Source organism: Calidris pugnax, unplaced genomic scaffold, assembly GCF_001431845.1.
Source record: "Calidris pugnax isolate Ruff unplaced genomic scaffold, ASM143184v1 scaffold95, whole genome shotgun sequence".
In the NCBI taxonomy this organism is placed as follows: Eukaryota; Metazoa; Chordata; class Aves; order Charadriiformes; family Scolopacidae; genus Calidris; species Calidris pugnax.
This window is the reverse complement of record NW_015090885.1, coordinates 2,742,726-2,766,213: the sequence shown is the minus strand read 5'-3', so window position 1 is coordinate 2,766,213 and position 23,488 is coordinate 2,742,726. Positions and strand designations below refer to the sequence as shown.

The 23,488-nt window shown below is 34.2% G+C and overlaps 1 long non-coding RNA gene across 1 annotated transcript; it reads left to right on the top strand.

Annotated features, from left to right (window-relative positions):
• Nucleotides 1–3,084: 3,084 nt before the first annotated feature.
• Nucleotides 3,085–22,126, top strand: LOC106890981. Its single transcript, XR_001412607.1, has 4 exons — nt 3,085–3,238; nt 19,008–19,184; nt 20,511–20,582; nt 22,033–22,126. It is a non-coding gene; the product is annotated as an uncharacterized LOC106890981 (long non-coding RNA).
• Nucleotides 22,127–23,488: the final 1,362 nt, after the last annotated feature.

The following is a 23,488-nucleotide window of genomic DNA, read 5'->3' as shown; positions in this document are numbered from 1 at the left end:
ATCATTTACAGTTCAACACAGTTAAAGTAATGTTGTTTTTTTATTATTTGGTTTGGTTTGTTTTCTCCAAGGGAAAACTTCTGTTCCTTACTTACTTCAGGGAGAATACATCAACTGATAAAAGGACAAAACTAAACATGCTAAGAAAATGATAAATGACTACTTCCAAAAGTAGGGTAGTTATTTCTAAGCATGTTATTCTAATATTGTGCAGTGCAGTTTCAAATTATTTTTTTCTCTCATACCTGAATTTTAAATTGCAATATTTTACAGTTTTGTCAACTTAAATCATTAATAATGTTTTCAATGAAGGGATGACAAGCTCTATTTATCTTTTTGTCTGCTTACTGCATAGTATTGGAATACTGTATTCTTTTAAAGAAATTTTAACCGAGTCTTATATTTAGATTTTCTGTTTCACACCTTTATCTGAACATTTCATTCTTTTCACACACAGATTTGTTTTCAAAGGCATTTTTCCATAGGAGTTAAAAAAAAAAAAAGCAAAAAAAAAAAAAAGCAAAACTTAAAGCCCATGTCAAAACACCATTTTTTATGAGCTATTGCTTCTCAGGAATTCACTTTTTTAAGGGGTTCCTGCAGGGGTTTATAATCCTTCTGCAAGGAACAACATACTGTAATTTTGCTTTCTTGATTTCCCTGTAGGTCCCCTCAAACTCCATAGATCCCTTTCTGCAGGAATAATCAGTTTTCAGTGGCCTCTACTGTGTTTATGAATGCAGTTCTCTTAATGAAGATATTGACTCTATTGAATAAGGAGATGGCCACATAAACATCATGTGCATTGGGACCCTTTGGTACAAGATCATGGTTTATCAACATACAACACAGACCAGCTATTAAAGGGAAAATGATGCAGTGAGCAGACAGGTAGTTGAGAAACTCATAAGAAGCCTTACAAGATGCAGCATGCTCTCAGAAACCATCCTGCCCATTCTGAAGGACTTTATAAAGTATGGGGCTTTGAATTATTTGACAGAGTAAGGTACGTAATACAGCAGAAAGCAGATATGATTTTTGATTGTGTCCTGAGTCTGTCCATGCAGTACCTAAACCAACTATACCATGGTAGTCTAACAGATGACAAAAATGTATTGTTTCAAAGATGTCAGATAACAAAAAGAAATGTAGAAAAGCTGTATAAATTAGCGATAACATAACTTATTTTGCATCAGTAAGAGGCCATGGGTTATTATGGAACAACATCCGCTTAATAGGGTGTTCTGGATGATGGACTTTGAAAACAAATTAGTTCTCCCAGAGGCTCTTTATCTCTGAAAAAAAAAAAAAAAAATCTTTTAAATACTACCATTCAAAATACACACAAAGCAACAATGCTGATCATAAATTTGCAAATCCTTATGTGAAAACCCTTTCCTTCAGATCTGAGGGAGGGCTTCTTATACAATTTATATTATTTGTAATAAGAATGTCAAAACGAGAAGCCTGACTTGGAGAGCATTTATCTTTATTTTACCTGTCTAGAAAGCCAACCAAGTGAAAATGAAATAGTTTATGGTTTTCATAATCTCATTTATTCTATTGCATGTTACAGCAGAGAAATAAATCCTGTGATTAAGATTTTCAGAAACAAGTCCATACTTATAGTTAGGCACCTGCCCAAGTTTTCAAAGTGCTGAGCTCCTGCTATTTTTCATTCATTTCAGAGACATGGATAAAATTATTTTTAGTTTGTTTCAAATTCACTCAATTTCAGTACAGAACAATGCAACCTGGAAAAATGAATAGGTGATAGATAATGGATGGGAGAAGAAGGTATATCTGAAATTTGTCTGGTGATCTGGAGTTTAGCCTCCAACACTCTGTCCTTTGCCTACACCTTATTTTTAATACTGTGGTTAATAGAAAATTACTGAATTAGTTGAATTGAAGCTCAACATTCAAGTAGAAATAACAAAAGTAGGCCATATGACTATGGAAAATCAGATGTATTTTGGAGGTTTTTTTAGAGAATAGAAATTCCACAGGAGTAATTTTCCTTTCTTTTTAATTTTTTTTTTTTTTTTTTTTTTCATTTATTGCCTTTGGTTTATTGCAGGTAGGAGTTCCCGCCTACGCTACTATCAAGCATGCAGAAGCTGCGGCATAGGAGGGTACTGCTTACAGAGAATGCTATTGCTCTCCAGTTCCTGTAAAAAGGCTTCTCTGATAAGAGATATCCTAAAGAAGAGTATTCCTGTGCTGTATGAAAAGAAGCTTGTTCTGGAGCCACCCTTGACAGATTGCAGGTTGGGATATTTTCTTTTTTTTTTTTTTTTTTTTTTTTTTTTTTTTTTGGTTTTGACTAGATCACCAGTGGCCACAACCTGATTTAAGTTTCTTCAGTGTAAATCCTCATGACCTATGTTGACTTAAACTGTAATACTCTAGTCTTTGCTATTGCTATTCTATCTCATTAAAATTTACTGAGTCATTCCAGATGGGAGCAACTGCAGTCAAATTCTTGTCCCTGATAATTTATCTTAAACAGAGAACAAAACTTCTGTCTGTAATAGAAACTCTTTAAAGTACAACAAATATTAATAGTTATAGATGAAGGGAAATTTTACTTGACTTTTCTTTCTGCATTCTATTCCTTTCTCATCAGATACGGAATTATACTTCCTGACATGAAGTTCTAAGCGAAAAAATATCTGGTTTTGTTTTGCTCTTTTTATCTGTTATCTACTTTATATGTAATGAATCTAGTTAGCGAAAACCTTTTTGACATACCTCTAGATCTTGGTTTTGGATTAGTAGCTGGAGAATTTGGAACTTCAGATAGTCTTTGAAATTGTAATACATTTGATAACATTTGCTGCAAATTTTTTGTAATATTAGAGATTAGCATTTATTAGCATTACTCTTAGAAATTAACTTTTAATGTATGAGAAACAGCTTTTTATATTATTAAAGTAATAAACAACATAGACAAAAACTGTCTCAAATTGTTGAACTAGAACAAAATCATTTATAATAAATTAATAAATATAATAAACCCAATAAATTAATTTCTGGGTTTTTTTTTTTGTATTTTCTTATGTTTCTCTGTTCTAGGTTTAATACTGCAAGGAGAAATTCTTTCACTGGTCAAAGCTGGAATTAAATATATTAAGAAAGCAAACTACTTACATGATAGAGAAAATAATTATTAAGTGGCTGATTCTTGAAAGGAATTCATCTTTCAGCACTCACTGAGATACATGAGTTTAATAAGGTAAGAAATATGTTAGGTCAGCACTGTTAGGAATTAGCTGTTTCTGAAGTTAATAAGTCTTGAAGACAGAAGTGTTAATCTTTTCATAACAAACAAGAGTTTAGTAGTCAAACTTCTTGACTGGGAAAGAAGCTTGAGCTTGATCTTGGCAGGATGAAAGTTTACAAGGAGTCACAGTGTATTTGCAGTTTAAGATAATTAATTCAGGTCATGTGACCAAAGCCTGGGTCTCATGGAGTTTCTTGATATCTCTGATAACATAAAGAGGAGAAATCTTACTGCTGTGTGTGTACAGATGGGTGCAGTGTTGCTAGGAAAGATATGTCCAGAAATACCACTCTGGCCCTTGTGATAGAATTCTCCCCCTTGTTAAGGGGAGCTGAAGTCTGCAGAGACCTTGCTTTAGTATTTTTTTTTCTCCTCTAATTGCTTAATAAAAACTTAAATTTTCAAGATTAAAACCTGATTGGGTTTGGATAGGGAGGGGTAGGGTGGGGGTCGAGTTGATTCATCTCTGAATTCAGACTGTTTATGCTTCTAGATCTCCCTTGAGCTTCCTGATGAAGTACTAATGCGAGCACATTTATCAGACGATAGTCTCACAAATTCATTCATAAATGATTTTTTGAAGACTCCATATCTAGCAGGCAGCCAAATATGTTAGAGATCAGAGTAACACGTTAAGAAATATAAAATGTTCTTGAAAGTTACGAAGAAAGCCTCAAGAGAGGTCATTCTACCAGAACAAATTACATCTATAAAAATATAAAATAAACACTTGAGTTTTCAGTGAGCAAACCTGTAAAAAGAGTTTGTGTCAACATAATTTTCTGAAATGAAACTATAGTAGATTAGTTTGGTAAAATTCAAATGTTCCAGGGAGCCCAAAGTGTAATCTAGGGTGCTGTAACTCATCTGTAAGTCCAGCATATAAAAAAAATCTGTCTAGATAAAGTTTCTGAATGCATAAAAAAAAATCTGAATTTTTCCTTTTATTCTGCCTTGAGAGAAGAGAGACTTTTGGAAGCATTTAAGGCAAAAGTAACAGAAGAAAATAATTCATCCCACAGAAACAATGCAACATTACCTGAAATGAGACACCGAGTTTCAAGATTTGCCTATTTCAGACCACCAACTCCAACCTTTCATATCACAGACAACAGCACTGGCAGTGGAAAGTCAATTTGGAATTGGTCTTTTTCAAGCTTATTTTACAATAAGTCTAGGGTATTTTGGGAAAATTCAAAATTCAAATAGCCTTTCCTTGCAGGTCCTCCATTTTACTTTAATCTTTTACTTCCAATAGGAAATCTGAGTAAATAACGTGTTATTTCCATTTTATTAATATATATATTCTGTGAATCCATCATTTTATTTCATTCAGCTTCATGATATTCTCGAATCCATCACTTGCTGCTATTCAACTCCATGAAATGCTGTAGATATAATAGCATCCTCTATCTATTTTCTAGTTCATTTATTTAGAACCCTCTCCTCCCCACCCACCCCCCATATCATTGAGAAGGAAAACCAAATGTTTTTTATCATTTGTGGCTAAGCACCAGTAGTCCATATTATTATTTCCATTGTTTCACAAATAATGTTGCCGTTATTATGTTCCTCTATTCACCTACCTTGACTTGTAAACTTCTCTCACAGTAATAGATATTTCAGATAGTTTTATTACATGCCATTTCCATTTGCTGTTTTTATCATCTATACGACATACCACACATCCTTCATGCAAAAAGTAGAAGCTACTTTTATCATTCAAAATCATGAGTGCAGCTACAGGTCAGAGTCATCAGAGACTGTACAGACTGCAGAAAAGTCTGTCCTTTTATGGTAGCCGGTTGCCCCTTATTCACAGAAGATTTACTGCAGTAAAAGAGAAGACTCTTCTGGATAATCTTAAAAGTGCTGTTTCCACAAAGGATGACTTGAATTCTTACTAAGGCTAAGTGCTCTAGCAGTGGAAAACAAGAAGGGAGGTTTTGAATCATGTGCCTTTATGCCCATACCACATTACCTTCCAGATATCACCATTCACGCTTCAATGTGTCAAATGTTACTATGGGGAATAGGGGCTAATGCAGTCATCTCCTGCTAAGGACATAATGTCAAAGATTTTATCCTGTCATGTACTGAAAGGAGAAATATGGTTAAAGATAACCTCTGGACACCTGCCACATAGCTGGATTATAAAAGGCAAACATTGAAACACCATGTGAGGCTTGTATTGAATACATTTTTTCCTACTAAAAAAGCTTAAGGCTGGATGGATCTGTTACCACAACAGAGTTAAACTGAGTTAAAACAATATAAAGACAGGTTGTTGTATTTAAACTGCAGGAATGCCTGAACGTGATAAGAGTGTGAGGTCTACAGTTAAATCTTCAAGGTAATTTTGAACATTACCCCCAGGAAACACCAGCCCTTATTGTGCCTTCAAGAGTGGTTATCGGGGATCCCTTCTTCTTGTAGTTAAACTATGTTACAAAATAAATGCTTGAATCTGGTATTTTTTTTTTGATGGGGTGGGTGTTTGGGTTTGGTTTGTATTTTTTTGAAACATAAAGGAAACCATCCATAGTTGCACAAAATTTCATCTTTAAATATTGCTTTTCAGCAGTCAGGAATCCAAATTGTGTTGCTGTGTGGATCAGAAGATGAGTAATAGTGTGATATGACAACTCTTAGATGGGCGTATCTATGTGTTTGCCTGTGCTGTTATAACTCCTTCTCCTCTTTCCCCTCAGTAACATTTTAATCTGTGGGTCAGTTCCAGCAGAGGACACAGGCAAAATATAAGTTTATTCAAAGTTTATAAAAATAAATTGTTGGGCAAAAAAATACACAATAACAATGCAGCAAATTTGAAGAATAATAGCAGATTGCTATTGCCATATGAGACATGAGGACCCTATGTGGGAGAAAACACTTCTCAAATGTCCCAAGAGTTTTGTAACCTCTTCCCATAGGTTTACCCTGCAAGGCTGGTACTCGTGAGACATAAAAACAATGGAAACAGACTTCATTAGCTATGATGTTTGACAACTACTTCTTTGCCTCTAGACTTCCAGTGGGAATCAGGTCAATTGAGTAGTGACAAGCTAATTACTCTTTGATGTCTGGCTGTTTTATCTTCATGATTTCAGTTCAATTCCCCATGGGAGGCACTTGTATCATGAGAAACCCAGCACTGTAGCAGAGCCTGTTGCAAGCCAGAGGCTTTCACCGTGAAGAACTTCATTTTTGAAAAAGAGATTAAAAACTTCAGCATAAATGCTGTACTACAAAACCTCATACACTTCTGCTGGTAGATACGTAACTTATCTGACCTTCTGCAAGTAATAATTTGCTATGAATGCTACAGTTCATAGAGTGCTAGCTTCCTTTCTATCCAAAGCAGGAGTAACTTAATAATAGTTTCAAGCAGGATGATAGACCTCTGTATGAAAATGGCCTGTACTCTTTTCTCTGTCTATTAGAGAATTTCCATATATCTTTCTTCCCTTTATCAATAGAAGTTTTCGGAAGAATTTCATTGAGTTTTAATCAGACTGTGATTTCATTTTCTTAAAAAAAAAATAATCCTTATTAAGAGGTTTTATTTTGTTTTGTTTTAAGAACTAGCTGGGTTTCAGCTAATGTACTTCAAGAGTGGAGTTTTGTGAGTGAATTGTGAGACCCCTTGACTAGAGAGACACCTTTGTGAATCTCTGACAAACAGCTAACTACAGTCAACAGCCACTTTACCTGAGCAATATGAAGAAAATGGAGCTGTATTTTAGCTGGGTGAAAAAATCATGTATTTCTGATTTAGCAGTCTAATTCTGTAAGAGGTAAAAAATGGACTTTGGTTCTTTGAAGTTATTTCCTTCAATGTATCTTTAAAGGGTATACTATTAGACTGTCCTAATGCAAAATGATCAGCTGAAACTAATCTCACTAATGAGGTTCATTTGTTCTTTGACAAAGCAATAAATAGTTTTCCCAAGAAAAAACTTAACTAATAGTTTAGCCACAGCCTTATAATTAATTTTCTTCTCCAGTGCTAGCAAGCATGGAAACAAACAGTAAATTTTTCATTTGTTCATCTCTTTAGAGCAACTGTTTAGCACAGATATGCTTGATTAATGGATTTAATTTGTTCCTCCTGTAGTCAGTTTTCATATTACACTGCTTATCAGAGGATAGGACAATAATGTGGGCACTCTCATTGTACTGTATTCCATCAGTGTCAGGGCTGCCTCCTAGCTCCAGGTCTGCATCTTTAACCTTTGTAGTCCTGACGAATCTTTCATCAATCTGTGTTACAGTCACCTTGGGAAGGAAAAGCAGAAGCACTCAGTCAGCACTTACAGGTAGTAAAGTGTGTCATTATTTCTTACAAAATGCTGGCAGCAGTGTACCTTTCATTTCCCACAGAAATATGATTTGTGAGATGGGCAACCCTACTGTTAAGAGATGAAAGTGTAAGTTAATAGTCTGCTTACTACCTGGTTTTGTATTTATATTTGTATGTGTTATGTGTGTGTGTATAGCAGTATATGTATAAGAAGGTACATACTTATACATATAAATTACACTTTTTTTAACCTTATAGTATATATATATATACAAAAACCCTATATTTTGGTCATTCTAATAATTATTAGTATCATATATTTATATTTTATATGCCTGCTTCAAGTAAGATCCTTAAAAATAAGACAGACTTCAAAACCTTCTCTTTCACTATGTTAGTTCCCTCCCAGTAGAACACACATAATCATAGAGACTTGCTAAGGTTATTCTAGGTTTCAGGCTAGCAAAATGCTGCATAATTAGAAGCTGCCGTGTTCCTTCAGTTTCTATTATACTCAAAAGGAGTTTAACCAAATTTGGTGGGAAATATATTACTTCTGTAAATGGCACATTACATGCTTATATAATAAATCAAGTTTAGAAGATCATTAAGAACTACTGAAATAAAAACATGGTTTAGAGTGCCACTGCAGGTATGCATCATAAAAATTCTTTGAGAATGATGACATACAAGTAGGAAAAAGAATTTTTGTGAACTTGTAATTTATTTTCAGATTTTGTGATTCAGCAACTACAGAAATAAGAGTTATACATCTTCTGAGGTATCAAGGTATCATATGCATTTCAGTATTGCACAGTGATGTAGATATTTCCCGTGTTCTTTAAAAATCATCTGATCTGTTTTTTAAAAATCATCTGATTTCGGTAATATAGAAATGCTGTAAGAGACATTCTAGGCCAAAGAACCTTTACAATATAAGTAGACAAGTCCAATTACACAAGTGAAAAAAACAGAGAAAAGGATGACATGCCCGAAGTCCCAGAGCAGGCTGGTGTCATAGCCAAGTGTAAGCCTGAGATCTGGATCCTGTTCAGATATGCAATCCACTGGGCATACTGGCTGCCTGTGGCACTTACATTTAAATAACTTCCATCCGTGTTATTTCTGACATATCCAGCTTATAAGGACTGAATAATACCATGACACACACTAGGTATTTTAATACTCTGTCATTTCAGGATGAAAAACATCTGTTATACAGAGTTTACTTTAGAAGAACATTACACTAAATCCCTCATTTGTCAGTAACAATAATGGCAGACAAGTTGTGAAATATTGATGCAAGTTTTTCTCATTCATCAGGATCACACCATTCATTTTGCCTTTTTTTCAAGGTATTTCCAGATGGAGAGAAAATATATGAGCGTCAATTGATATATTTATTTACTTAGCTTTCCTTCAACCTGACCCAACCTAGAAAAGTTAAATTGTGAAATGAAAATTAAAAACTCTATGATTCATGTTAGATACTTTCTTAATTTGATCATTTCATTATGATCATGACATCTAAAGCTAAATGTAAATGAAGTCATTAAAAAATACAAAAATGTTTGGTTTTTTTAATTAACAATGTGTTATTTTAGGAACATTTTCGAACTAATATTGAGCAAGGTGATAGTTTTGAAAAATGTCATTCTAGTTCTGTTTTTTTAATTAGTAAATTTCCTTGCATTTGTTCGTTTGAAGTTTGGTGGTTGGCTGGGTTTTTTTCACATTCAGTTAAAGATAGTTTGGTTTGCCAGGAAAGTTCATGAGGTCACATATATATATTTGGTTCTCCCTCTGATTTTGAGATTGTCTGAACCAAATTAGTTTTGGTCTTATTTAACCGGGAATTTTTCTTGTCTCAGTGAGTATATTTGAAACTCCAAAGCAAAAAAGTAGTCAGATTTTATCGGTAGATCATTTTTGCTCAGTATAGTATACACTTAAAGTCTATGTAAAAATTCTACACAATTAATTTTTATTTTAGAAATTATATCACACAAAATTAAGTAAGATCAGCCTTTTCTCTATGCTGTACATGTGTGAGCTTTCAGGGGTATAAAGAATATAACCTGGAAAAATATTTTAATAGTTGTATTTTGAAATTATAGAAATATAGCTAAAAGCCATTTAATAGAGATTACTTGAATTTTTATCACTTTTTTATTACTTCTTACTGTTTAGGTTAGCTTTATAATCTACTTGGTTAACAAAAAAGAATTTAAAAAAATTACTAAAATCAACATAGAACAACAAAAAGTTGCTAGCTTTTGCCAAAAAAAAAAGAAATAAATAGACCTTTCAAGTAATCTGGATGGTTTTAAAGATACCATCATCTGTCTGTTGAGGCAAGCTACTCTTCCGTATGGAACAGAAAAGAAAAGCAATCAAACACTGAAAGACAAAAGAAAAAAAAAAGTTGACTTCTAATTATGTGCGGCTTGTAAGGCTACCTCACTAACACTTTGTAAAATAAGAGCCCTTTGTTCATTCCTTAAATTTCCTACATTGATCTCTGCCTCAGGCTGAAATCTTCCAAGAAAACCCCAGCCAAAGGAGTTCAGCTGTTTCTAACAGGATCGCATTATTACTATACAGAGCCAGACACAGAAACCAATGTGGATTAGGGGTGCCACCGATAGGGATTGAAACAAAGACGTATTTTATATGCTTCTACTTAACTCACCTGAGTCTTTCTATAAATGGACCATAACCGTTTTTAGTTTGTAAATATTCAATGAGTAGTAGTTCATTTTTTATTTAAACACAATTTCAATACTTTGGAGGCCAACCTACAGATGTGCTAATGAATTCAGTGAGTATTTGAAAGCAAACTTTTACAGTGCTTCCTATTTTGAAAGAAGAAAAAAACCCCACATCCTAAAAATTCTGGTCTGGATATAGTAAATCATTGAATTTTCTCTCAATTCCTGATCTGAAATATACATTGAAAAAGCCAACTCTCGTGTTTTAGAAATATTGTGCAACTAAAGTGAAGCCTCGTTGTATAAAACTGAAAATACAAAACTTCTATAAGGAAATTAATAGTTCTATTTTCAAACTAGAGTATTGTACAGGTTTTGGCTGGGATAGAGCTATATTTCTTCATAGTATCTTGGATGGTGCTGTGGTTTGGATCTGTGCTGAAAGCAGTGTTGATAATGCAGTGATATTTTAGCTATTGCTGAGCAGTGTTTGCACAGCACCAACCTTTTTTCTGCTCCTCACCCTGCCCTGCCAGCAAGTGGGCTGGGGCAACACAAGAGATTGGGAGGGGACAGCCGAGACAACTGACCCCAGCTGACCAAAGGGATGTCCCGGACCATATGATGTCATGCTCAGCAATAAAAACTGGGGAGAAGGAGGAAGAAGGGGGGACATTTAGAGTGACAGCATTTGTCTTCCCAAGTCACCACTACATGTGATGGAGCCCTGCTCAAATTGTGAAATGAAAATTAAAAACTCTATGATTCATGTTAGATACTTTCTTAATTTGATCATTTCATTATGATCATGACATCTAAAGCTAAATGTAAATGAAGTCATTAAAAAATACAAAAATGTTTGGTTTTTTTAATTAACAATGTGTTATTTTAGGAACATTTTCGAACTAATATTGAGCAAGGTGATAGTTTTGAAAAATGTCATTCTAGTTCTGTTTTTTTAATTAGTAAATTTCCTTGCATTTGTTCGTTTGAAGTTTGGTGGTTGGCTGGGTTTTTTTCACATTCAGTTAAAGATAGTTTGGTTTGCCAGGAAAGTTCATGAGGTCACATATATATATTTGGTTCTCCCTCTGATTTTGAGATTGTCTGAACCAAATTAGTTTTGGTCTTATTTAACCGGGAATTTTTCTTGTCTCAGTGAGTATATTTGAAACTCCAAAGCAAAAAAGTAGTCAGATTTTATCGGTAGATCATTTTTGCTCAGTATAGTATACACTTAAAGTCTATGTAAAAATTCTACACAATTAATTTTTATTTTAGAAATTATATCACACAAAATTAAGTAAGATCAGCCTTTTCTCTATGCTGTACATGTGTGAGCTTTCAGGGGTATAAAGAATATAACCTGGAAAAATATTTTAATAGTTGTATTTTGAAATTATAGAAATATAGCTAAAAGCCATTTAATAGAGATTACTTGAATTTTTATCACTTTTTTATTACTTCTTACTGTTTAGGTTAGCTTTATAATCTACTTGGTTAACAAAAAAGAATTTAAAAAAATTACTAAAATCAACATAGAACAACAAAAAGTTGCTAGCTTTTGCCAAAAAAAAAAGAAATAAATAGACCTTTCAAGTAATCTGGATGGTTTTAAAGATACCATCATCTGTCTGTTGAGGCAAGCTACTCTTCCGTATGGAACAGAAAAGAAAAGCAATCAAACACTGAAAGACAAAAGAAAAAAAAAAGTTGACTTCTAATTATGTGCGGCTTGTAAGGCTACCTCACTAACACTTTGTAAAATAAGAGCCCTTTGTTCATTCCTTAAATTTCCTACATTGATCTCTGCCTCAGGCTGAAATCTTCCAAGAAAACCCCAGCCAAAGGAGTTCAGCTGTTTCTAACAGGATCGCATTATTACTATACAGAGCCAGACACAGAAACCAATGTGGATTAGGGGTGCCACCGATAGGGATTGAAACAAAGACGTATTTTATATGCTTCTACTTAACTCACCTGAGTCTTTCTATAAATGGACCATAACCGTTTTTAGTTTGTAAATATTCAATGAGTAGTAGTTCATTTTTTATTTAAACACAATTTCAATACTTTGGAGGCCAACCTACAGATGTGCTAATGAATTCAGTGAGTATTTGAAAGCAAACTTTTACAGTGCTTCCTATTTTGAAAGAAGAAAAAAACCCCACATCCTAAAAATTCTGGTCTGGATATAGTAAATCATTGAATTTTCTCTCAATTCCTGATCTGAAATATACATTGAAAAAGCCAACTCTCGTGTTTTAGAAATATTGTGCAACTAAAGTGAAGCCTCGTTGTATAAAACTGAAAATACAAAACTTCTATAAGGAAATTAATAGTTCTATTTTCAAACTAGAGTATTGTACAGGTTTTGGCTGGGATAGAGCTATATTTCTTCATAGTATCTTGGATGGTGCTGTGGTTTGGATCTGTGCTGAAAGCAGTGTTGATAATGCAGTGATATTTTAGCTATTGCTGAGCAGTGTTTGCACAGCACCAACCTTTTTTCTGCTCCTCACCCTGCCCTGCCAGCAAGTGGGCTGGGGCAACACAAGAGATTGGGAGGGGACAGCCGAGACAACTGACCCCAGCTGACCAAAGGGATGTCCCGGACCATATGATGTCATGCTCAGCAATAAAAACTGGGGAGAAGGAGGAAGAAGGGGGGACATTTAGAGTGACAGCATTTGTCTTCCCAAGTCACCACTACATGTGATGGAGCCCTGCTCTCCTGGAAATGGCTGAACACCTGCCTGCCAGTGGGAAGCAGTGAATGAATTCCTATTTTGCTTTGCTTGGAGAGCAGCTTTTGATTTATCTACCAAACTGTCTTTGTCTCAACCCATGAGTTTTCACACTTTTACCCTTCCAATTCTCTTTATTCATCTCACTGTTGGGGAGTGAGCCAGTGGCTGTGTGATGCTTAGCCGCCTACCAGGGTTAAATCACAACATATATGAGAAATATATCACGTTAAGTATATTGTGATTGTTGGGTACAATAAAAATACTTCCTGTTATGAGCAAATCCCTTCAGTTCCTACAAGAAAAAAATGGAGAATAGTACAGTAATTAAATTGTAATTCACCCCTTTTTCTATCTGTACATTAAATAAGGTTGCCTTGAAACCATAGTTCTGCCACTACTCTGTCATTAGCATGAGAGCTAACAAGCTTGGAGATGACTTAGTGAAAGGTCAGGTGCTTCATTAAAACCGCTTGTCAGCCATTGGAGGATTTCCAGCAATGGCGAGGTATGACAAAAACGACTGAATTTACATTATACTTCTGCACAATTAACTCTAAGGAAATTAGAGGCAATTTAGAGAAATAGCTGAGAGACTAGTCAAGATGAATTATATTAATCTATACCAAACCAAAGTGTCTTGATGCCTTGGCAATTAAAATACTGTTATCTGTATAGAGATGACCATTATGTCAAGCAGTTTAAGCCTGTAATCCTTAGCCAAAAAACAGGTCATAAGCTTATCTCAGAAGAGAAAATTGAAATCAGAAGCCCTCCTACTACAATCAGCAGCATATTCCAGAGAAACTAGAAATCACTTAGTACTGATTCTCACTTGGGAAGACTGCGAACAATGTATTTTGATGCATTCAATACTTGCTCTGTGTCCCATACAATCAGTCAACCTAAAAGTGGAATGTCTGCTGCATTTCTCCTGTGTGCCAGAGCAGCAGGCTTCTCCACAGAGGGGCTATTTGCTTTGCACTGGTTTTGGACTGCTATCTGAAAGGGATACTCCTATCTCAGTATTGTTTAACTTGGCATGTCCAAGTGATGAAAGACCATGACAATGGCTGAAGTAGTTCAATGTATAAAAACCAAAATGATTAAGATCTGACATTTTGACAGAGGAGTTCACAATCCTGAAGGGAATAATTCCCTTTTAATGCCCTATCACAAAATCCAAGAATAAAAAAGATGAATTTGAAGTGCAGCTTGTTAATTTGGAGAAGGCAGGGTAGCATTCACTTTTGGTGGAGGACCAGTTGTTTGCAGCTTGTATTTAAAATAGGCAAGACAATTTACTGAATGTTTATTTTATATGATTACTTTTTCACTGTTTAAGGAAAAAAAAAGTTATTCAAGTTCCTCCCTCAAGAAGTGCTGTGAGCTTTAGTTGAAGGGAAGAACTGCAATTTTTCCACTTAGGTAAAACTTTTTGCTATAACCTACTTGTAGTACCACAAATACACAGGATAATCGAAAACAAAATGAAGAGCAGGAAGCAAATGGAAAGAAATATGTATTTAAAAGAAACATATTAACATTCCAGAAAAGCAAATTTATTTGAACATTCAGAAGTAGCTGATGTACAAGAAATATAAAGAAATGGGTTTTATTAAGTTAATGCATTTTGAGTTAGGTGATGTTCTTGACATATTTGAGAAGCTCTCTTGACTGTTCTCTCTGATGGCATGGGAATACTTTTTCCATCTTTTTTCCCAAAACTTGAAATTTCAAATTAATTAATTCCGCAATTCCACAGCATCACTATGATTCAGAAGCCATTTACTCTACACCCCCCAACCTCAACTGTGCTTTTGCAGCTTGCAGGGTTTCTCTTTGTCCTCTCCCAAAACTAATGTTGAGGTAAGGAAATATGGAATAGGAAAGAATAAGCTGGTTTATTTTTGCCAAAGAATTTGGAAGCGTCAAAGAACTTTTTCTCCCCTTCCTCCCATCACTTTCTTCCTGTGAATATTTCATTAGCATTTGAGAACAGGGGAGGACAGCTGAGACTGTAATTAACTTCTTTTATGAAACAGGTGTGAACATGTATAAATCAGATAATCAGTGGTTATTCTCTGTGATGGACAAAACAATAAGTTCTCTCAACAAAATCTCATATGAGTCCTGACCTGAATCATATGATTGAGAGAAAAATCAGAAGGTAACAAAACTAACTGCATAAAAATCTCAGTATCTATTTCAATACACAAATCATATTCCACTGTTGACAAGAGATCTAGTTAGGGATCTCTTTGTGGGATTGCTTGTCATGTAACAGCTGGGTACACGAGAAATGTTTTAAAATTCCTGTGATGATTCATCAAGCTACCATGACTTACGTCCTTTAATTTCATTAAAAAGAGACTCCTGATAATAATTTAAAAAGCGCAAATTACAGAAAGTAGGTGTCTTCAAGCTGCTGCAAAACATCGTATTGACAATCACCAAGAATGTCAGCAGAAATCTTAAAATGCAGAGAGAAAAATAACATGAAAATTTAATTCTCACATATTACTATTTGCAGGAGAAACGAGTCAATAAATGTAGAACTCGGTACTTCACAGCAACTTCTAAGAAATGCTCAAAAGTTGTGAAAAACTGTTGCCTTTTTTACTTTATATGCAAGTTTGATATAGTAAACTTTGAATATTTGTGTATATGCACACTGTAACAGTGTATTTTCTAATAATTTCATTTTCTAAAAACTGATGCAAACTAAATGGTAAGTAAACCAACCTCAAACCTTCCTGAACTTTTATAATACCTGAGAACAGCAAGTCCTTACCAAACAAGCAAGATTAGTCTAATGAGTGCTGGTGTGGGGCTTAAAAGATTTGAATTCAGTTTTCTTCTGTACCAGAGTTTTCCTTCAAAAAAAGTCAGTTAGCCTTTCTTTACTTCTCCAGATAACAAGAACAACATTTTATGACTTTAGTATTATGTGACAGCAATGGAGATCCAGAATACCTTAGCGACAATAGTGATGGTGAAATATTCATTATCAAAAATAGTTAGATGTAGGTGTTGTTGTTGTTGTTTTTTTAAAATTAGCTTTATTCTCTGAGTAGCTAGCTCATCATGCAAGATATAATGCAAAAACTTTGGTTTCGTTTGAATATTTGTCATTTATTACATAAATACATATCACAGAAGTTTCAAAAGTTGGTATGATCTGTATCATTTGCTATTTCTGCTGTGGTTTTGCTTCTGTTAAATACTTATATATGTGAAATATACTAGAAATAGAAATCAAATGTGCCAACTGGTTTGTTAAGAATGCACTGCATCAGTGGAGTTTGGCTATTTGTTATCTTCTGACTGGAGTTTGTTTTCTGGATTGTATTATAATAGACCATTTGCTTGAGATCAGAGAATATTTGTGGAGGCTTCAATACCCTTAAACTAAAATTGTTGGAAAGGAGCTCATTTGAACACTTTTTTGCTCCATTTTGTGCCAGATGAGTTTCATTCTGATTATGACATTTAAAGAAAATCCAGTTAAGTATTTCAGAAGGCACTGACAAGCAAGAAAGTGAAAGTCATTTATATACATAAATGTATACATACATATACATATATTGTGTATATATGTGTATATATGTGTACATATATAGACAGCAAAGCATACAGATGTGGAACTGTACCCTGTAGCAGTCTACTGTCAAAGCCAAATGATTTACTCAATGCCATAAGTAATAACTGCAATGAAATGGCACTAGCTTCAGTTTTCAGTTGTATTGAACAATGCAAATTATCCAGGAAATTCAGAGTACTTAAGATTCTCAAACATACTAAAGCTCAGGCCTCTGCCATTCTTTTTATCTCCTATTTAGTGTGCAAACACAGCTATGCTCGCAGTCTGTTCTCCTATCTTCAATTTTCTGCGAAAAAGCATCTAGAAAACTTTCCTTATAATGTTTCTGGAACCATTTGTATTTAAACAAGAGGAGTAAATCTAGTACCATTTCCTTAATGATTTCATGATGTATTTTTATGGATAACAAAGGATTTGAGAACCTGCAGAGGCCTCTTTTTCATGTGTATTTACATGCTAATACTTTTCTGATAAAAGCTGCAAAGAAAAATATTTTCCAGACAGAGTTTATTTTGGTTTATTTTACTTCTAGTACAGAAGATAATAGTGTAAATGTGGAGATTTACACTGAGGTGAGGGAGATCTTGTCAAGGATCACAGTGAAAACATGACTGTGCTCACAACATATCTTCAAGCAAGTGCAGTCCCTCTTATAAATGGGAACAGTGACATAAAGTGTGATATGAGGCAGATTAGCTGTGTCTCAGTGCCTTCTGGCAGCACATGATGTTCATGTCATGTTCTTGAATTTCATTTACAGATAAGCTCTGTGAGTAATTGTAGCATGCATCTTAAAATTGTAATTACTTTTGATGTATGGAAACAGAGGAAATTAGGTTGAGAGAATCTTTCAAATTACTTTGTAAGTCATTTAGGTTGTGGATACATGGTTTTCTGCAAACAAATCTTTTCCTCCGCTGCTACTCTTAAACCTTTTCAGTCTCCTAACAGACTATAGTTTAAGGTAAGAGGAATAAATTGGTGGCCACTGAGCTCTTAAATTAGTAGGTTTTCCTGGGTTTTCTGTTAATGCAGTAAGTCCTATTGGTCTTGCAAGCGTAGATGGTATTAATGTTAATATATTATCTTAATGGTCTGAATGCCATTAATATTCCACCTTAAGCTTCAGTAATTACTATTCAAATTATATTTAACTTAAAAGCAACATCTGAGTAGATCCCACCTTTCTCCCACACATCTCTGTCACATGTAAGAGTGATTAGAAAATGAATTGTACGATTTCCTAATTGTTCATTAAAGGAATACTTTCCAGATTTAACAAAAGAAACTCAGTTTGCATAGGGACTTCACAAACCAGGGTGACATCATTCTGCACTCCTGAACAGCTGATAGAAAATTTTAGGACATGTTCAGTCAATTAATGTCCAAGGAAATCCTCTGAACATACTGATCTCATGTAATAATAAAAGACTGGCCATAGGCTTGTCTCCTCTGGAGAGCTAAAAGTCATGTGAAACTATAAAAAAGGGATCTGCTGAAAAAATCTCAATTTCAATTGTTTTTGAGGAAATCTCATTTTTAAATACTAACATTTGCTAGTTAGAAGCCAAACAAAGTAAAATCTGAGTGTGATGACAAGAAGTTTCCTTCTTCACTTCACATTAAACATTCTACCCAGTCTACCCAGCTGATTTCTCTTCCTGCTGTATCTTGTAAATGACTCTTCTATGGATTCATCTCTGTTCAGAGCTATGAAAGATAATCATCTCACTTTACACCTACAGTTAGTATCCTTCTCAGCCACAGCAACATAAAAAAGCTGTAAGGGTCGTGCTTGGAAATTACTCACTTAACAATAGTAAGAGATGAAATTTCACATCATTATAAAGAACTGTTAGGCAAGAGTTGTTTTGCAAGCAGCTACTTTCCCATCTGATGTATTTGCTTTGCTTTGGCAATTAAAAGTTATGTTTGCATAAAAGTTGTGGTAAGATGAAACACTGCATATATCCCCTCTTGCAGATAGCAAATGAATATTGCAGAGGTATTTTATTGCATTATTGCTACTCTGCGCCATCTCTGCCATTTCACAAATATCATTAAATCTGAAGAAGATCAGTCATAATATGTTTAAGATTTAGCATAAACAGGAGTTACGTGCATAGGTTTTCTGTGCTCAAACAGCAGACTAGCCCCTCTGGAATGTGTATATACTAACAAATCCACTTTGCTGGCAATTATCATTGCGAATAATTATCCCTGAATTCACTTCTTGGCTGGTCTTCAAAGTAAAACTCTGTTCCTCAGAAAAATTATTTTTATGAAACGGACTTGGAGGACCTACCTTTTTTCTAATGATCTTTTAGTGACCTATGCCTGGTTTTATTTGTTACAGTGTGAGGCTTGGATATGTATAATACCTACATCAGCAGACTTCAGCAGAAGACACAGACAGTGAGGAAGAGCACATTTCATTTACCTTGACATTAATGTTTGAACAATGAACTGATACACAATACTCAAGTCATCAGATGAAACTGAAACAAGAAGAACTTTTGTTTTGAAGGCCCCTGTAAGTGTCCCTCCAAGGCTTCTTCAGCTAAACCCATACTACCCTATGGGCTTAGTCTCATAATTCACTGCCAGGGCTTCATACCTATAAATTCTGAGAATTGATAAAAATGGCTCTTTGAGATTGCTTTAGTGATTCAATTTGAGATGCTCAGGGACCACTTTAAAGAAAGCAGTTTCTGCAAGGCCACTTTCAAGGGACCATGGTTGACACAGTTCACTTGTTTACATATGCAGGAAATATTTGTCATAGCTGAAAATGCCATAAATTCAAACAAAGAAATTCATAGGTTATGTCTCAGTATGTCTTCAACTTGTTAAGTATACTTTAGGTTTTCTGTTGCAAAACACCTTTCCTGGCGTGCTTCTTTCCTGAGTCCTGATGCTGTGTCCTCTTCAGGTGCTCAAGTCTTGCTCAGTCTTGCACATCCCAGTAAAAGATCAATGGACCTCATGCCAGTCATGTGTACCTGGAGCTTGTCAGCAAGAAGGACAAATACAAAGTAATCATAAAGAAAAATGATAGTATGGTTATTTATATGTGACACTCTTCATTTGTGTCCATCCTATAGTGCAGAACTAGTATTCCCTCAGTACCAGATTCCACTAAGCATGACATGGTATTATTTGATCCTTTGATTAAAAAACATGCATTCATAGCTATATGTTTTGTAAATCCCATCAACCTAAGTTATTCCTGAACGAATGGTATAAAATATTTTTCCTTAAATATTCACTTGAAGATAATGAAAATTGCTCAAGAAATTATCCAAAAAGACACTTAAGTATTTTAGAATTAATGTCTGATTAAAAACCTAAAGAACAAAGGAGAAAACTTTAATATAAAGTTATTTTTTATTATTCTTTTATCAATTATGAAGATTTTCTTTGATAAGTAAGCCAGGTCTCAAGAGTCGGTATGTTCCAGGGAAACTGAGAGCTCTAGGAAATTCTTTACATTCCTGGGATGAGTTCCATTATTTTACATGTATTTGCTCCATGCTCATTCTGTAGTAGTGCATTATAAATAACACATGAGAATCTTTCTGGTCAAGACATACTAAAATTTTAATTTTTTAAAAAACTTTGTTTTCAAAGGAAATTTCATTAAGAAAAAGTAAAATTCATGTGTTAGAGGAAATTCACTGGTCAAACTGAGAAAGAAAAGATGTGGAGCTTGAACCAGTATCTTCCATACCCAAACCAGGTTCCTACCTCTTAGTTACAGAGTACCTTTTAGTGTCTGTGGTGTAACTCTCAGATTAAGTGACATTTTTCCCTTTTGTTCAGAGTCTTAAATTATTGCTGACCACCATTTTTCTTCCAGATCTTGCTGTACTAAATGAAGACATTGAATCGCAGCCTGTCCACCATGGTTTATAATTTCTCCCTGATAGAGGTTAGTATCCTTATAAGCTAACAACCTCATTGAAACATTTCCAAGCTCAGGCCATGCAAAATAGTTTGGGGTTGCAAAAATATTCTGTCTAAACTTAACTTCCATCATTTTGACTGAAATAATTTTGCAAACATCAGTACAGTTAGCTAAGCAGGTGGTTAGGAGGGGTTGATAGTACTCAGTAAGAAAATGGTAATACTTGATTAGCAGCAGCAAAGCTGTCAGCTGTGAATTTCTGGTCCTGCTCTGGAAAGTAGCTAAAAGTTCTCCATATGGTGTTGTCTCAACTCAGATACCAGGATGGGTGTCTCCCTACTGTGTTGTCTTTCGTATTTGGCTTAAACTAGTTTCTAGAGTGCCTGTCTTTTCTTCAAAACGTCTACATTGTTCACATCAAATGAAACCTCACATATGAAGACTACTGAAGGGAGAAGAACATAAACCCATGTTAAACTGGCAGTCTCCTAAATCTCAAATGGAACAATTGAGAAAGAAGAAATCCTGTAATATTTGTTTACTTTCCCAGCTGGAACACAAATACTGGTAAATCACTGCCACATGCATATTTACATTAGTAGAATCAGGGGAATCTTCTTATAATGTGATTTATCAACCTGGGTTCCACAAACTGTTCCACAATGGAAATTTTCTTTTTCTTTAACAATGTATTTCTCCGATAAACATTGTCAGGATTTTTAATTAAAGCAAACAACATGGATCATTGCTTAACAGGTCTGGAATCATTATTAAATGAATTAACTTTATTAATGTTTATAGGGACTTAGAACATATCATGACAATGGGAAACCTCCCAGGAAGAGAGAGTTTGGGCTCAACATGTGTGTAGTGCAAATAATAGCTATAAAACTGGAAGGAAGTTTTACTTTTAGACCTATATTTTAAAGCCCAAATAAAAAAACCTAAAATGTTATTTATCTTATTAAACAATTAACTGAAAAGGCCAAAGGAAACAGTTCCCCTAGGTGGGCGTAGTATCAGGTAGCATACATATATATATATATATGTGTGTATATATGTATGTATATACGAAGGTTGACTCCTCAATGGAAGTAATACATAAATTTGACAGAAAAAAAATTATTATGAAAAGAGAAAAAAAAAGAAAAAAGTTCTTACAAACTTTTCTGTTCAAAATTTATTTCTCTTACACTGTTTTTTACAGATGTGCCCATCTATAACGATCTGTCTGTATTGTAAATCCAATATGTGGCCTAAACCCACAATTCTTAACAGTTGCTGTGATCCTGATAATACTTTGACAATGTTAAAGCAAAATGTGTTAAAGTAAAAATTTTTCCTGCCTGTTTTCTGTTTTTGAAGGGAGAGAAGGGATTATAGGACTATTCCCTTTTATAGGTATGTTCAGTACAAATAACCTTGCAGTTATTGTTGTGGGAGACATAAATTTTTGTCTTTTCACTCATTTAAGGACTGATACAATACCCATGGAAGTCAATGGAAGGTTATCAAGACTTACAGGAATAATTTACCACAACTAAACGTCTGCTTTGTCTACAGAGATATGTAAGTAATCAATCATGTTTGAGTTTCATAATGTGTTTTAAACTAGTAAGTGTACATTAATAAGAATTACATAACTATAGATTTTTTTTATTTTTAAAATAATATCAAAATATAATACTGTATATAAAATGGAAAGATTTGACCTGCAGTTTAGGGGATGGTATTAGGAAAGGGTCTTCTGTGTTATTTTGAAATTATTGCATGAAAATAATTATTTTATGGTGTAATATAGGGGGAGCATAATGTATGCTCTGAGGGTTAGTATGAAAACGATCACAATTATTAGTAGGGAGTTTTCATTATATTTTACAATGTTTTCTGATAAAACATATTTCCTTCACACCTCTTAGAGTTTGTCCATAAACCAAAAAAAAAGAAATGAAAGTGTTGAGATAGCAAATTACACAGAATCTAGATTATTTAACAAAAAGTTTTATTATTAATTCTGAATAATCTAGTTATTTCGTTACTTCACAACTGAAGCACTTCAAGACAATGACATTGGCAGTTTCATATTTGCAGTTTAAGTTATAGAGAAGAAAAAACAGACAAGATCATTTGTAAATCTAATCATATATAAAGAAAGAAACTTTGTGATTCAACTTCTTAGAGGTAAAAATGGCATCATACATATAAACAGATTGGTCTAGAACAAAAGTGGTAGGACAGGAATGTCTATGGACTCAGTGCATACTTTCTCTCACTCTTGTGTATGCACTATTCTCTCACTTTTATGTACCAACATGTTCCAGTTTCTTTGATTTGAAGATCCCCAAGAGTTATTTCTCAAGTGACAGCTATTTTTAACAGTAGTCTGGTATTTCAGCTGATAGCTGCTATCTGGGTACAAACTTAAAGTTATGACAGTATGTTAATACACAAGTTAGAAAAGTGTTCTGATTACCTATAATTTCCATACATGTTATCTGTACAGAACAAATAAATACATATTTCCATTATGAATACATTTTTCTGGTTTAGAGAAGGGTGGCTAATCTTGTAAGCCTGTATTTAGGGGTTACATTTGTGGCAAGAAACAGACTGTTATTGAAACTTACTGCTTAAGTAACAAGTTTCAAAAGCGATGCACGCAAGCACGGTGTAGGTGTTTAGGGGTTTTTGTGTGTCTTTCTCTTCAGAGATACCACCTAAGTATCTGAACTTTAGCTTTGAAAATTGTAAAAAAAAATATTGATTAAAAATAATAGCGATAATATGGACCATTTTCCAACCAGGATACAATGGAAAAGCTTACAGATGAAAATTACTCAATCATATGTGAAGAGAGAAACTCTAGTTTATGGAAGTACAACTCAATGATGTTTACACAGCCCAGCCAAATCCAAAAATCATTATGAAGT